Source organism: Numenius arquata, chromosome 24 (assembly GCF_964106895.1).
Source record: "Numenius arquata chromosome 24, bNumArq3.hap1.1, whole genome shotgun sequence".
Taxonomy (NCBI): domain Eukaryota; kingdom Metazoa; phylum Chordata; class Aves; order Charadriiformes; family Scolopacidae; genus Numenius; species Numenius arquata.
This window is the reverse complement of record NC_133599.1, coordinates 7,673,920-7,690,496: the sequence shown is the minus strand read 5'-3', so window position 1 is coordinate 7,690,496 and position 16,577 is coordinate 7,673,920.

The following is a 16,577-nucleotide window of genomic DNA, read 5'->3' as shown; positions in this document are numbered from 1 at the left end:
AGCTCTACGGAGTCCTATGGATCCTTACGGAACAGTACGGGCCCCTTCAGACCTCTGCGGGCGCTCATGGAAACCTACAGGCCCCTACGGAACTGTACGAGACTCTACAGGCCCTTAGGGAACACCACAGGCCCCTACGGAACCCTACACAACCCTCCGGAAATATATGGCACCCTACAAGCTCCTACCAACCCCTGCGGGCACTTACACAACCCTACAGGCCCCTACGGAAATCTACGGGACTCTACGGGCCCCTAGGGAAGCCTACAGATTTCGACGGAACCCTACAAGCCCCTCTGGAACCCTACAGAATACTCCAGGACCAGACAGCACTCTACAAGACCCTTAGCAACACAACGGAACCTCACTAAAACCCTATGGGCTCCTACAGAACACTGCAGGCGCCTACGGAACCCTACAGACCCCGACGGAATACTACCAGCCACTACGGAAACCTATGGCCCCTACGGAACTCTACGGAACCTGACAGAAACACTGTGCGCCCCTACAGGCCCTTGCGGGCACTTGCAGAACTCTGCAGGAACCCACGGAACTTTATGGAACCCTACCAGCCCCTACGGAAGCCTAAAGACCCTTGCAGGCAGTTACGGAATGGTACAGGGCCCTAGGGAACTTTACCAGCCACTACGGAACTCTACGGGCCCCTACGGAACCCTGCAGACACCTGCGGGCACTTACAGAACCCTGCAGGCCCCTACAGAACCCTACAGGTCCATACAGAACCCCACAGGGCCCTACGGAACTTTACCAGCCACTACGGAACTCTACGGGCCCCTACAGAACCCCGCAGAACCCTCCAGAACCTTACACAATCCCACGGATTCCTACAGACTCCTGCGGGCACTTACTCAACCCTAGAGGCCCCTACGGAACACTGCCAGCCCCTATGGAAGGAACCCTACGGGCCCCTACAGAACACTACTGGCTCCTGCGGTACTCTACAGGCCTCTAGGGAACCTACGAAGCTCTACGGAGTCCTATGGATCCTTACGGAACAGTACGGGCCCCTTCAGACCTCTGCGGGCGCTCATGGAAACCTACAGGACCCTACGGAACTGTACGAGACTCTACAGGCCCTTAGGGAACACCACAGGCCCCTACGGAACCATACGAGACTCTACAGGCCTCTAGGGAACACCACCGGCCCCTACGGAACCCTACACAACCCTCCGGAAATATATGGCACCCTACAAGCTCCTACCAACCCCTGCGGGCACTTACACAACCCTACAGGCCCCTACGGAAATCTACGGGACTCCACGGGCCCCTAGGGAAGCCTACATATTTCGACGGAACCCTACAAGCCCCTCTGGAACCCTACAGAATACTCCAGGACCAGACAGCACTCTACAAGACCCTTAGCAACACAACGGAACCTCACTAAAACCCTATGGGCTCCTACAGAACACTGCAGGCGCCTACGGAACCCTACAGACCCCGACGGAATACTACCAGCCACTACGGAAACCTATGGCCCCTACGGAACTCTACGGAACCTGACAGAAACACTGTGGGCCCCTACAGGCCCTTGCGGGCACTTGCAGAACTCTGCAGGAACCCACGGAACTTTATGGAACCCTACCAGCCCCTACGGAAGCCTAAAGACCCTTGCAGGCAGTTACGGAACGGTACAGGGCCCTAGGGAACTTTACCAGCCACTACGGAACTCTACGGGCCCCTACGGAACCCTTCAGAACCCTCCAGAACCTTACACAATCCCACGGATTCCTACAGACTCCTGCGGGCACTTACTCAACCCTAGAGGCCCCTACGGAACACTGCCAGCCCCTATGGAATGAACCCTACAGGCCCCTACAGAACACTACTGGCTCCTGCGGTACTCTACAGGCCTCTAGGGAACCTACGAAGCTCTACGGAGCCCTATGGATCCTTACGGAACAGTACGGGCCCCTTCAGACCTCTGCGGGCGCTCATGGAAACCTACAGGACCCTACGGAACTGTACGAGACTCTACAGGCCCTTAGGGAACACCACAGGCCCCTACGGAACCATACGAGACTCTACAGGCCCCTAGGGAACACCACCGGCCCCTACGGAACCCTACACAACCCTCTGGAAACTTATGGAATCCTACAAGCTCCTACCAACCCCTGCGGGCACTTACACAACCCTACAGGCCCCTACGGAAATCTACGGGACTCTACGGGCCCCTAGGGAATCCTACAGATTTCGACGGAACCCTACAAGCCCCTCTGGAACCCTACAGAATACTCCAGGACCAGACAGCACTCTACAAGACCCTTAGCAACACAACGGAACCTCACTAAAACCCTATGGGCTCCTACAGAACACTGCAGGCGCCTACGGAACCCTACAGACCCCGACGGAATACTACCAGCCACTACGGAAACCTATGGCCCCTACGGAACTCTACGGAACCTGACAGAAACACTGTGCGCCCCTACAGGCCCTTGCGGGCACTTGCAGAACTCTGCAGGAACCCACGGAACTTTATGGAACCCTACCAGCCCCTACGGAAGCCTAAAGACCCTTGCAGGCAGTTACGGAACGGTACAGGGCCCTAGGGAACTTTACCAGCCACTACGGAACTCTACGGGCCCCTACGGAACCCTTCAGAACCCTCCAGAACCTTACACAATCCCACGGATTCCTACAGACTCCTGCGGGCACTTACTCAACCCTAGAGGCCCCTACGGAACACTGCCAGCCCCTATGGAATGAACCCTACAGGCCCCTACAGAACACTACTGGCTCCTGCGGTACTCTACAGGCCTCTAGGGAACCTACGAAGCTCTACGGAGCCCTATGGATCCTTACGGAACAGTACGGGCCCCTTCAGACCTCTGCGGGCGCTCATGGAAACCTACAGGACCCTACGGAACTGTACGAGACTCTACAGGCCCTTAGGGAACACCACAGGCCCCTACGGAACCATACGAGACTCTACAGGCCCCTAGGGAACACCACCGGCCCCTACGGAACCCTACACAACCCTCTGGAAACTTATGGAATCCTACAAGCTCCTACCAACCCCTGCGGGCACTTACACAACCCTACAGGCCCCTACGGAAATCTACGGGACTCTACGGGCCCCTAGGGAATCCTACAGATTTCGACGGAACCCTACAAGCCCCTCTGGAACCCTACAGAATACTCCAGGACCAGCCAGCACTCTACAAGACCCTTAGCAACACAACGGAACCTCACTAAAACCCTATGGGCTCCTACAGAACACTGCAGGCGCCTACGGAACCCTACAGACCCCGACGGAATACTACCAGCCACTACGGAAACCTATGGCCCCTACGGAACTCAACGGAACCTGACAGAAACACTGTGCGCCCCTACAGGCCCTTGCGGGCACTTGCAGAACTCTGCAGGTACCCACGGAACTTTATGGAACCCTACCAGCCCCTACGGAAGCCTAAAGACACTTGCAGGCAGTTACGGAACGGTACAGGGCCCTAGGGAACTTTACCAGCCACTACGGAACTCTACGGGCACCTACGGAACCCAGCAGAACCCTCCAGAACCTTACACAATCCCACGGATTCCTACAGACTCCTGTGGGCACTTACTCAACCCTAGAGGCCCCTACGGAACACTGCCAGCCCCTATGGAATGAACCCTACAGGCCCCTACAGAACACTACTGGCTCCTGCGGTACTCTACAGGCCTCTAGGGAACCTACGAAGCTCTACGGAGCCCTATGGATCCTTACGGAACAGTACGGGCCCCTTCAGACCTCTGCGGGCGCTCATGGAAACCTACAGGACCCTACGGAACTGTACGAGACTCTACAGGCCCTTAGGGAACACCACAGGCCCCTACGGAACCATACGAGACTCTACAGGCCCCTAGGGAACACCACCGGCCCCTACGGAACCCTACACAACCCTCTGGAAACTTATGGAATCCTACAAGCTCCTACCAACCCCTGCGGGCACTTACACAACCCTACAGGCCCCTACGGAAATCTACGGGACTCTACGGGCCCCTAGGGAATCCTACAGATTTCGACGGAACCCTACAAGCCCCTCTGGAACCCTACAGAATACTCCAGGACCAGACAGCACTCTACAAGACCCTTAGCAACACAACGGAACCTCACTAAAACCCTATGGGCTCCTACAGAACACTGCAGGCGCCTACGGAACCCTACAGACCCCGACGGAATACTACCAGCCACTACGGAAACCTATGGCCCCTACGGAACTCTACGGAACCTGACAGAAACACTGTGCGCCCCTACAGGCCCTTGCGGGCACTTGCAGAACTCTGCAGGAACCCACGGAACTTTATGGAACCCTACCAGCCCCTACGGAAGCCTAAAGACCCTTGCAGGCAGTTACGGAACGGTACAGGGCCCTAGGGAACTTTACCAGCCACTACGGAACTCTACGGGCCCCTACGGAACCCTTCAGAACCCTCCAGAACCTTACACAATCCCACGGATTCCTACAGACTCCTGCGGGCACTTACTCAACCCTAGAGGCCCCTACGGAACACTGCCAGCCCCTATGGAATGAACCCTACAGGCCCCTACAGAACACTACTGGCTCCTGCGGTACTCTACAGGCCTCTAGGGAACCTACGAAGCTCTACGGAGCCCTATGGATCCTTACGGAACAGTACGGGCCCCTTCAGACCTCTGCGGGCGCTCATGGAAACCTACAGGACCCTACGGAACTGTACGAGACTCTACAGGCCCTTAGGGAACACCACAGGCCCCTACGGAACCATACGAGACTCTACAGGCCCCTAGGGAACACCACCGGCCCCTACGGAACCCTACACAACCCTCTGGAAACTTATGGAATCCTACAAGCTCCTACCAACCCCTGCGGGCACTTACACAACCCTACAGGCCCCTACGGAAATCTACGGGACTCTACGGGCCCCTAGGGAATCCTACAGATTTCGACGGAACCCTACAAGCCCCTCTGGAACCCTACAGAATACTCCAGGACCAGCCAGCACTCTACAAGACCCTTAGCAACACAACGGAACCTCACTAAAACCCTATGGGCTCCTACAGAACACTGCAGGCGCCTACGGAACCCTACAGACCCCGACGGAATACTACCAGCCACTACGGAAACCTATGGCCCCTACGGAACTCAACGGAACCTGACAGAAACACTGTGCGCCCCTACAGGCCCTTGCGGGCACTTGCAGAACTCTGCAGGTACCCACGGAACTTTATGGAACCCTACCAGCCCCTACGGAAGCCTAAAGACACTTGCAGGCAGTTACGGAACGGTACAGGGCCCTAGGGAACTTTACCAGCCACTACGGAACTCTACGGGCACCTACGGAACCCAGCAGAACCCTCCAGAACCTTACACAATCCCACGGATTCCTACAGACTCCTGTGGGCACTTACTCAACCCTAGAGGCCCCTACGGAACACTGCCAGCCCCTATGGAATGAACCCTACAGGCCCCTACAGAACACTACTGGCTCCTGCGGTACTCTACAGGCCTCTAGGGAACCTACGAAGCTCTACGGAGCCCTATGGATCCTTACGGAACAGTACGGGCCCCTTCAGACCTCTGCGGGCGCTCATGGAAACCTACAGGACCCTACGGAACTGTACGAGACTCTACAGGCCCTTAGGGAACACCACAGGCCCCTACGGAACCATACGAGACTCTACAGGCCCCTAGGGAACACCACCGGCCCCTACGGAACCCTACACAACCCTCTGGAAACTTATGGAATCCTACAAGCTCCTACCAACCCCTGCGGGCACTTACACAACCCTACAGGCCCCTATGGAAATCTACGGGACTCTACGGGCCCCTAGGGAACCCTACAGATTTTGATGGAACCCTACAAGCCCCTCTGGAACCCTACAGAATACTCCAGGACCTGACAGCACTCTACAAGACCCTTAGCAACACAACGGAACCTCACTAAAACCCTATGGGCTCCTACAGAACCCTGCAGGCCCCTACAGAACCCTACAGGTCCATACAGAACCCCACAGGGCCCTAGGGAACTTTACCAGCCACTACGGAACTCTACGGGCCCCTACAGAACCCTGCAGAACCCTCCAGAACATTACAGAATCCCACGGATTCCTACAGACTCCTGCGGGCACTTACAGAACCCTAGAGGCCCCTACGGAACACTGCCAGCCCCTATGGAAGGAACCTTACGGACCCCTACAGAACACTACTGGCTCCTGCGGTACTCTACAGGCCTCTAGGAAACCTACGAAGCTCTACGGAGCCCTATGGATCCTTACGGAACAGTACGGCCCCCTTCAGACCTCTGCGGGTGCTTATGGAAACCTACAGGACCCTACGGAACTGTACGAGACTCTACAGGCCCCTAGGGAACAGCACAGGCCCCTACGGAACCCTACACAACCCTCCGGAAATATATGGCACCCTACAAGCTCCTACCAACCCCTGCGGGCACTTACACAACCCTACAGGCCCCTACGGAAATCTACGGGACTCTACAGGCCCCTAGGGAAGCCTACAGATTTCGACGGAACCCTACAAGCCCCTCTGGAACCCTACAGAATACTCCAGGACCCGACAGCACTCTACAAGACCCTTAGCAACACAACGGAACCTCACTAAAACCCTATGGGCTCCTACAGAACACTGCAGGCGCCTACGGAACCCTACACACCCCGACGGAATACTACCAGCCACTACGGAAACCTATGGCCCCTACGGAACTCTACGGAACCTGACAGAAACACTGTGCGCCCCTACAGGCCCTTGCGGGCACTTGCAGAACTCTGCAGGAACCCACGGAACTTTATGGAACCCTACCAGCCCCTGCGGAAGCCTAAAGACCCTTGCAGGCAGTTACGGAACGGTACAGGGCTCTAGGGAACTTTACCAGCCACTACGGAACTCTACGGGCCCCTACGGAACCCTGCAGAACCCTCCAGAACCTTACAGAATCCCACGGATTCCTACAGACTCCTGCGGGCACTTACTCAACCCTAGAGGCCCCTACGGAACACTGCCAGCCCCTATGGAATGAACCCTACGGGCCCCTACAGAACACTACTGGCTCCTGCGGTACTCTACAGGCCTCTAGGGAACCTACGAAGCTCTACGGAGTCCTATGGATCCTTACGGAACAGTACGGGCCCCTTCAGACCTCTGCGGGCGCTCATGGAAACCTACAGGACCCTACGGAACTGCACGAGACTCTACAGGCCCTTAGGGAACACCACAGGCCCCTACGGAACCATACGAGACTCTACAGGCCCCTAGGGAACACCACCGGCCCCTACGGAACCCTACACAACCCTCCGGAAATATATGGCACCCTACAAGCTCCTACCAACCCCTGCGGGCACTTACACAACCCTACAGGCCCCTACGGAAATCTACGGGACTCTACGGGCCCCTAGGGAACCCTACAGATTTCGACGGAACCCTACAAGCCCCTCTGGAACCCTACAGAATACTCCAGGACCAGCCAGCACTCTACAAGACCCTTAGCAACACAACGGAACCTCACTAAAACCCTATGGGCTCCTACAGAACACTGCAGGCGCCTACGGAACCCTACAGACCCCGACGGAATACTACCAACCACTACGGAAACCTATGGCCCCTACGGAACTCTACGGAACCTGACAGAAACACTGTGCGCCCCTACAGGCCCTTGCGGGCACTTGCAGAACTCTGCAGGTACCCACGGAACTTTATGGAACCCTACCAGCCCCTACGGAAGCCTAAAGACACTTGCAGGCAGTTACGGAACGGTACAGGGCCCTAGGGAACTTTACCAGCCACTACGGAACTCTACGGGCCCCTACGGAACCCAGCAGAACCCTCCAGAACCTTACACAATCCCACGGATTCCTACAGACTCCTGTGGGCACTTACTCAACCCTAGAGGCCCCTACGGAACACTGCCAGCCCCTATGGAATGAACCCTACAGGCCCCTACAGAACACTACTGGCTCCTGCGGTACTCTACAGGCCTCTAGGGAACCTACGAAGCTCTACGGAGTCCTATGGATCCTTACGGAACAGTACGGGCCCCTTCAGACCTCTGCGGGCGCTCATGGAAACCTACAGGCCCCTACGGAACTGTACGAGACTCTACAGGCCCTTAGGGAACACCACAGGCCCCTACGGAACCCTACACAACCCTCCGGAAATATATGGCACCCTACAAGCTCCTACCAACCCCTGCGGGCACTTACACAACCCTACAGGCCCCTACGGAAATCTACGGGACTCTACGGGCCCCTAGGGAAGCCTACAGATTTCGACGGAACCCTACAAGCCCCTCTGGAACCCTACAGAATACTCCAGGACCAGACAGCACTCTACAAGACCCTTAGCAACACAACGGAACCTCACTAAAACCCTATGGGCTCCTACAGAACACTGCAGGCGCCTACGGAACCCTACAGACCCCGACGGAATACTACCAGCCACTACGGAAACCTATGGCCCCTACGGAACTCTACGGAACCTGACAGAAACACTGTGCGCCCCTACAGGCCCTTGCGGGCACTTGCAGAACTCTGCAGGAACCCACGGAACTTTATGGAACCCTACCAGCCCCTACGGAAGCCTAAAGACCCTTGCAGGCAGTTACGGAATGGTACAGGGCCCTAGGGAACTTTACCAGCCACTACGGAACTCTACGGGCCCCTACGGAACCCTGCAGACACCTGCGGGCACTTACAGAACCCTGCAGGCCCCTACAGAACCCTACAGGTCCATACAGAACCCCACAGGGCCCTACGGAACTTTACCAGCCACTACGGAACTCTACGGGCCCCTACAGAACCCCGCAGAACCCTCCAGAACCTTACACAATCCCACGGATTCCTACAGACTCCTGCGGGCACTTACTCAACCCTAGAGGCCCCTACGGAACACTGCCAGCCCCTATGGAAGGAACCCTACGGGCCCCTACAGAACACTACTGGCTCCTGCGGTACTCTACAGGCCTCTAGGGAACCTACGAAGCTCTACGGAGTCCTATGGATCCTTACGGAACAGTACGGGCCCCTTCAGACCTCTGCGGGCGCTCATGGAAACCTACAGGACCCTACGGAACTGTACGAGACTCTACAGGCCCTTAGGGAACACCACAGGCCCCTACGGAACCATACGAGACTCTACAGGCCTCTAGGGAACACCACCGGCCCCTACGGAACCCTACACAACCCTCCGGAAATATATGGCACCCTACAAGCTCCTACCAACCCCTGCGGGCACTTACACAACCCTACAGGCCCCTACGGAAATCTACGGGACTCCACGGGCCCCTAGGGAAGCCTACATATTTTGACGGAACCCTACAAGCCCCTCTGGAACCCTACAGAATACTCCAGGACCAGACAGCACTCTACAAGACCCTTAGCAACACAACGGAACCTCACTAAAACCCTATGGGCTCCTACAGAACACTGCAGGCGCCTACGGAACCCTACAGACCCCGACGGAATACTACCAACCACTACGGAAACCTATGGCCCCTACGGAACTCTACGGAACCTGACAGAAACACTGTGCGCCCCTACAGGCCCTTGCGGGCACTTGCAGAACTCTGCAGGTACCCACGGAACTTTATGGAACCCTACCAGCCCCTACGGAAGCCTAAAGACACTTGCAGGCAGTTACGGAACGGTACAGGGCCCTAGGGAACTTTACCAGCCACTACGGAACTCTACGGGCCCCTACGGAACCCAGCAGAACCCTCCAGAACCTTACACAATCCACGGATTCCTACAGACTCCTGTGGGCACTTACTCAACCCTAGAGGCCCCTACGGAACACTTGCCAGCCCCTATGGAATGAACCCTACAGGCCCCTACAGAACACTACTGGCTCCTGCGGTACTCTACAGGCCTCTAGGGAACCTACGAAGCTCTACGGAGTCCTATGGATCCTTACGGAACAGTACGGGCCCCTTCAGACCTCTGCGGGCGCTCATGGAAACCTACAGGCCCCTACGGAACTGTACGAGACTCTACAGGCCCTTAGGGAACACCACAGGCCCCTACGGAACCCTACACAACCCTCCGGAAATATATGGCACCCTACAAGCTCCTACCAACCCCTGCGGGCACTTACACAACCCTACAGGCCCCTACGGAAATCTACGGGACTCTACGGGCCCCTAGGGAAGCCTACAGATTTCGACGGAACCCTACAAGCCCCTCTGGAACCCTACAGAATACTCCAGGACCAGACAGCACTCTACAAGACCCTTAGCAACACAACGGAACCTCACTAAAACCCTATGGGCTCCTACAGAACACTGCAGGCGCCTACGGAACCCTACAGACCCCGACGGAATACTACCAGCCACTACGGAAACCTATGGCCCCTACGGAACTCTACGGAACCTGACAGAAACACTGTGCGCCCCTACAGGCCCTTGCGGGCACTTGCAGAACTCTGCAGGAACCCACGGAACTTTATGGAACCCTACCAGCCCCTACGGAAGCCTAAAGACCCTTGCAGGCAGTTACGGAATGGTACAGGGCCCTAGGGAACTTTACCAGCCACTACGGAACTCTACGGGCCCCTACGGAACCCTGCAGACACCTGCGGGCACTTACAGAACCCTGCAGGCCCCTACAGAACCCTACAGGTCCATACAGAACCCCACAGGGCCCTACGGAACTTTACCAGCCACTACGGAACTCTACGGGCCCCTACAGAACCCCGCAGAACCCTCCAGAACCTTACACAATCCCACGGATTCCTACAGACTCCTGCGGGCACTTACTCAACCCTAGAGGCCCCTACGGAACACTGCCAGCCCCTATGGAAGGAACCCTACGGGCCCCTACAGAACACTACTGGCTCCTGCGGTACTCTACAGGCCTCTAGGGAACCTACGAAGCTCTACGGAGTCCTATGGATCCTTACGGAACAGTACGGGCCCCTTCAGACCTCTGCGGGCGCTCATGGAAACCTACAGGACCCTACGGAACTGTACGAGACTCTACAGGCCCTTAGGGAACACCACAGGCCCCTACGGAACCATACGAGACTCTACAGGCCTCTAGGGAACACCACCGGCCCCTACGGAACCCTACACAACCCTCCGGAAATATATGGCACCCTACAAGCTCCTACCAACCCCTGCGGGCACTTACACAACCCTACAGGCCCCTACGGAAATCTACGGGACTCCACGGGCCCCTAGGGAAGCCTACATATTTTGACGGAACCCTACAAGCCCCTCTGGAACCCTACAGAATACTCCAGGACCAGACAGCACTCTACAAGACCCTTAGCAACACAACGGAACCTCACTAAAACCCTATGGGCTCCTACAGAACACTGCAGGCGCCTACGGAACCCTACAGACCCCGACGGAATACTACCAGCCACTACGGAAACCTATGGCCCCTACGGAACTCTACGGAACCTGACAGAAACACTGTGGGCCCCTACAGGCCCTTGCGGGCACTTGCAGAACTCTGCAGGAACCCACGGAACTTTATGGAACCCTACCAGCCCCTACGGAAGCCTAAAGACCCTTGCAGGCAGTTACGGAACGGTACAGGGCCCTAGGGAACTTTACCAGCCACTACGGAACTCTACGGGCCCCTACGGAACCCTTCAGAACCCTCCAGAACCTTACACAATCCCACGGATTCCTACAGACTCCTGCGGGCACTTACTCAACCCTAGAGGCCCCTACGGAACACTGTCAGCCCCTATGGAATGAACCCTACAGGCCCCTACAGAACACTACTGGCTCCTGCGGTACTCTACAGGCCTCTAGGGAACCTACGAAGCTCTACGGAGCCCTATGGATCCTTACGGAACAGTACGGGCCCCTTCAGACCTCTGCGGGCGCTCATGGAAACCTACAGGACCCTACGGAACTGTACGAGACTCTACAGGCCCTTAGGGAACACCACAGGCCCCTACGGAACCATACGAGACTCTACAGGCCCCTAGGGAACACCACCGGCCCCTACGGAACCCTACACAACCCTCTGGAAACTTATGGAATCCTACAAGCTCCTACCAACCCCTGCGGGCACTTACACAACCCTACAGGCCCCTACGGAAATCTACGGGACTCTACGGGCCCCTAGGGAAGCCTACAGATTTTGACGGAACCCTACAAGCCCCTCTGGAACCCTACAGAATACTCCAGGACCAGACAGCACTCTACAAGACCCTTAGCAACACAACGGAACCTCACTAAAACCCTATGGGCTCCTACAGAACACTGCAGGCGCCTACGGAACCCTACAGACCCCGACGGAATACTACCAGCCACTACGGAAACCTATGGCCCCTACGGAACTCTACGGAACCTGACAGAAACACTGTGCGCCCCTACAGGCCCTTGCGGGCACTTGCAGAACTCTGCAGGAACCCACGGAACTTTATGGAACCCTACCAGCCCCTACGGAAGCCTAAAGACCCTTGCAGGCAGTTACGGAACGGTACAGGGCCCTAGGGAACTTTACCAGCCACTACGGAACTCTACGGGCCCCTACGGAACCCTTCAGAACCCTCCAGAACCTTACACAATCCCACGGATTCCTACAGACTCCTGCGGGCACTTACTCAACCCTAGAGGCCCCTACGGAACACTGCCAGCCCCTATGGAATGAACCCTACAGGCCCCTACAGAACACTACTGGCTCCTGCGGTACTCTACAGGCCTCTAGGGAACCTACGAAGCTCTACGGAGCCCTATGGATCCTTACGGAACAGTACGGGCCCCTTCAGACCTCTGCGGGCGCTCATGGAAACCTACAGGACCCTACGGAACTGTACGAGACTCTACAGGCCCTTAGGGAACACCACAGGCCCCTACGGAACCATACGAGACTCTACAGGCCCCTAGGGAACACCACCGGCCCCTACGGAACCCTACACAACCCTCTGGAAACTTATGGAATCCTACAAGCTCCTACCAACCCCTGCGGGCACTTACACAACCCTACAGGCCCCTACGGAAATCTACGGGACTCTACGGGCCCCTAGGGAATCCTACAGATTTCGACGGAACCCTACAAGCCCCTCTGGAACCCTACAGAATACTCCAGGACCAGACAGCACTCTACAAGACCCTTAGCAACACAACGGAACCTCACTAAAACCCTATGGGCTCCTACAGAACACTGCAGGCGCCTACGGAACCCTACACACCCCGACGGAATACTACCAGCCACTACGGAAACCTATGGCCCCTACGGAACTCTACGGAACCTGACAGAAACACTGTGGGCCCCTACAGGCCCTTGCGGGCACTTGCAGAACTCTGCAGGAACCCACGGAACTTTATGGAACCCTACCAGCCCCTACGGAAGCCTAAAGACCCTTGCAGGCAGTTACGGAACGGTACAGGGCCCTAGGGAACTTTACCAGCCACTACGGAACTCTACGGGCCCCTACGGAACCCTTCAGAACCCTCCAGAACCTTACACAATCCCACGGATTCCTACAGACTCCTGCGGGCACTTACTCAACCCTAGAGGCCCCTACGGAACACTGCCAGCCCCTATGGAATGAACCCTACAGGCCCCTACAGAACACTACTGGCTCCTGCGGTACTCTACAGGCCTCTAGGGAACCTACGAAGCTCTACGGAGCCCTATGGATCCTTACGGAACAGTACGGGCCCCTTCAGACCTCTGCGGGCGCTCATGGAAACCTACAGGACCCTACGGAACTGTACGAGACTCTACAGGCCCTTAGGGAACACCACAGGCCCCTACGGAACCATACGAGACTCTACAGGCCCCTAGGGAACACCACCGGCCCCTACGGAACCCTACACAACCCTCTGGAAACTTATGGAATCCTACAAGCTCCTACCAACCCCTGCGGGCACTTACACAACCCTACAGGCCCCTACGGAAATCTACGGGACTCTACGGGCCCCTAGGGAATCCTACAGATTTCGACGGAACCCTACAAGCCCCTCTGGAACCCTACAGAATACTCCAGGACCAGCCAGCACTCTACAAGACCCTTAGCAACACAACGGAACCTCACTAAAACCCTATGGGCTCCTACAGAACACTGCAGGCGCCTACGGAACCCTACAGACCCCGACGGAATACTACCAGCCACTACGGAAACCTATGGCCCCTACGGAACTCAACGGAACCTGACAGAAACACTGTGCGCCCCTACAGGCCCTTGCGGGCACTTGCAGAACTCTGCAGGTACCCACGGAACTTTATGGAACCCTACCAGCCCCTACGGAAGCCTAAAGACACTTGCAGGCAGTTACGGAACGGTACAGGGCCCTAGGGAACTTTACCAGCCACTACGGAACTCTACGGGCACCTACGGAACCCAGCAGAACCCTCCAGAACCTTACACAATCCCACGGATTCCTACAGACTCCTGTGGGCACTTACTCAACCCTAGAGGCCCCTACGGAACACTGCCAGCCCCTATGGAATGAACCCTACAGGCCCCTACAGAACACTACTGGCTCCTGCGGTACTCTACAGGCCTCTAGGGAACCTACGAAGCTCTACGGAGCCCTATGGATCCTTACGGAACAGTACGGGCCCCTTCAGACCTCTGCGGGCGCTCATGGAAACCTACAGGACCCTACGGAACTGTACGAGACTCTACAGGCCCTTAGGGAACACCACAGGCCCCTACGGAACCATACGAGACTCTACAGGCCCCTAGGGAACACCACCGGCCCCTACGGAACCCTACACAACCCTCTGGAAACTTATGGAATCCTACAAGCTCCTACCAACCCCTGCGGGCACTTACACAACCCTACAGGCCCCTATGGAAATCTACGGGACTCTACGGGCCCCTAGGGAACCCTACAGATTTCGACGGAACCCTACAAGCCCCTCTGGAACCCTACAGAATACTCCAGGACCTGACAGCACTCTACAAGACCCTTAGCAACACAACGGAACCTCACTAAAACCCTATGGGCTCCTACAGAACCCTGCAGGCCCCTACAGAACCCTACAGGTCCATACAGAACCCCACAGGGCCCTAGGGAACTTTACCAGCCACTACGGAACTCTACGGGCCCCTACAGAACCCTGCAGAACCCTCCAGAACATTACAGAATCCCACGGATTCCTACAGACTCCTGCGGGCACTTACAGAACCCTAGAGGCCCCTACGGAACACTGCCAGCCCCTATGGAAGGAACCTTACGGACCCCTACAGAACACTACTGGCTCCTGCGGTACTCTACAGGCCTCTAGGAAACCTACGAAGCTCTACGGAGCCCTATGGATCCTTACGGAACAGTACGGCCCCCTTCAGACCTCTGCGGGTGCTTATGGAAACCTACAGGACCCTACGGAACTGTACGAGACTCTACAGGCCCCTAGGGAACACCACCGGCCCCTACGGAACCCTACACAACCCTCCGGAAATATATGGCACCCTACAAGCTCCTACCAACCCCTGCGGGCACTTACACAACCCTACAGGCCCCTACGGAAATCTACGGGACTCTACAGGCCCCTAGGGAAGCCTACAGATTTCGACGGAACCCTACAAGCCCCTCTGGAACCCTACAGAATACTCCAGGACCCGACAGCACTCTACAAGACCCTTAGCAACACAACGGAACCTCACTAAAACCCTATGGGCTCCTACAGAACACTGCAGGCGCCTACGGAACCCTACACACCCCGACGGAATACTACCAGCCACTACGGAAACCTATGGCCCTTACGGAACTCTACGGAACCTGACAGAAACACTGTGCGCCCCTACAGGCCCTTGCGGGCACTTGCAGAACTCTGCAGGAACCCACGGAACTTTATGGAACCCTACCAGCCCCTACGGAAGCCTAAAGACCCTTGCAGGCAGTTACGGAACGGTACCGGGCCCTAGGGAACTTTACCAGCCACTACGGAACTCTACGGGCCCCTACGGAACCCTGCAGAACCCTCCAGAACCTTACACAATCCCACGGATTCCTACAGACTCCTGCGGGCACTTACTGAACCCTAGAGGCCCCTACGGAACACTGCCAGCCCCTATGGAAGGAACCCTACGGGCCCCTACAGAACACTACTGGCTCCTGCGGTACTCTACAGGCCTCTAGGGAACCTACGAAGCTCTACGGAGCCCTATGGATCCTTATGGAACAGTACGGGCCCCTTCAGACCTCTGCGGGCGCTTATGGAAACCTACAGGACCCTACGGAACTGTACGAGACTCTACAGGCCCCTAGGGAACACCACCAGCCCCTACGGAACCCTACACAACCCTCTGGAAACTTATGGCACCCTACAAGCTCCTACCAACCCCTGCGGACACTTACACAACCCTACAGGCCCCTATGGAAATCTACGGGACTCTACGGGCCCCTAGGGAAGCCTACAGATTTTGACGGAACCCTACGAGCCCCTCTGGAACCCTACAGAATACTCCAGGACCCGACAGCACACTACAAGACCCTTAGCAACAGAACGGAACCTCACTAAAACCCTATGGGCTCCTACAGAACACTGCAGGCGCCTACGGAACCCTACAGACCCCTACGGAACCCTACAGACACCTGCTGGCACTTACAGAACCCTGCAGGCCCCTACGGAACCCTACAGGTCCATACAGAACCCCACAGGGCCCTACGGAACT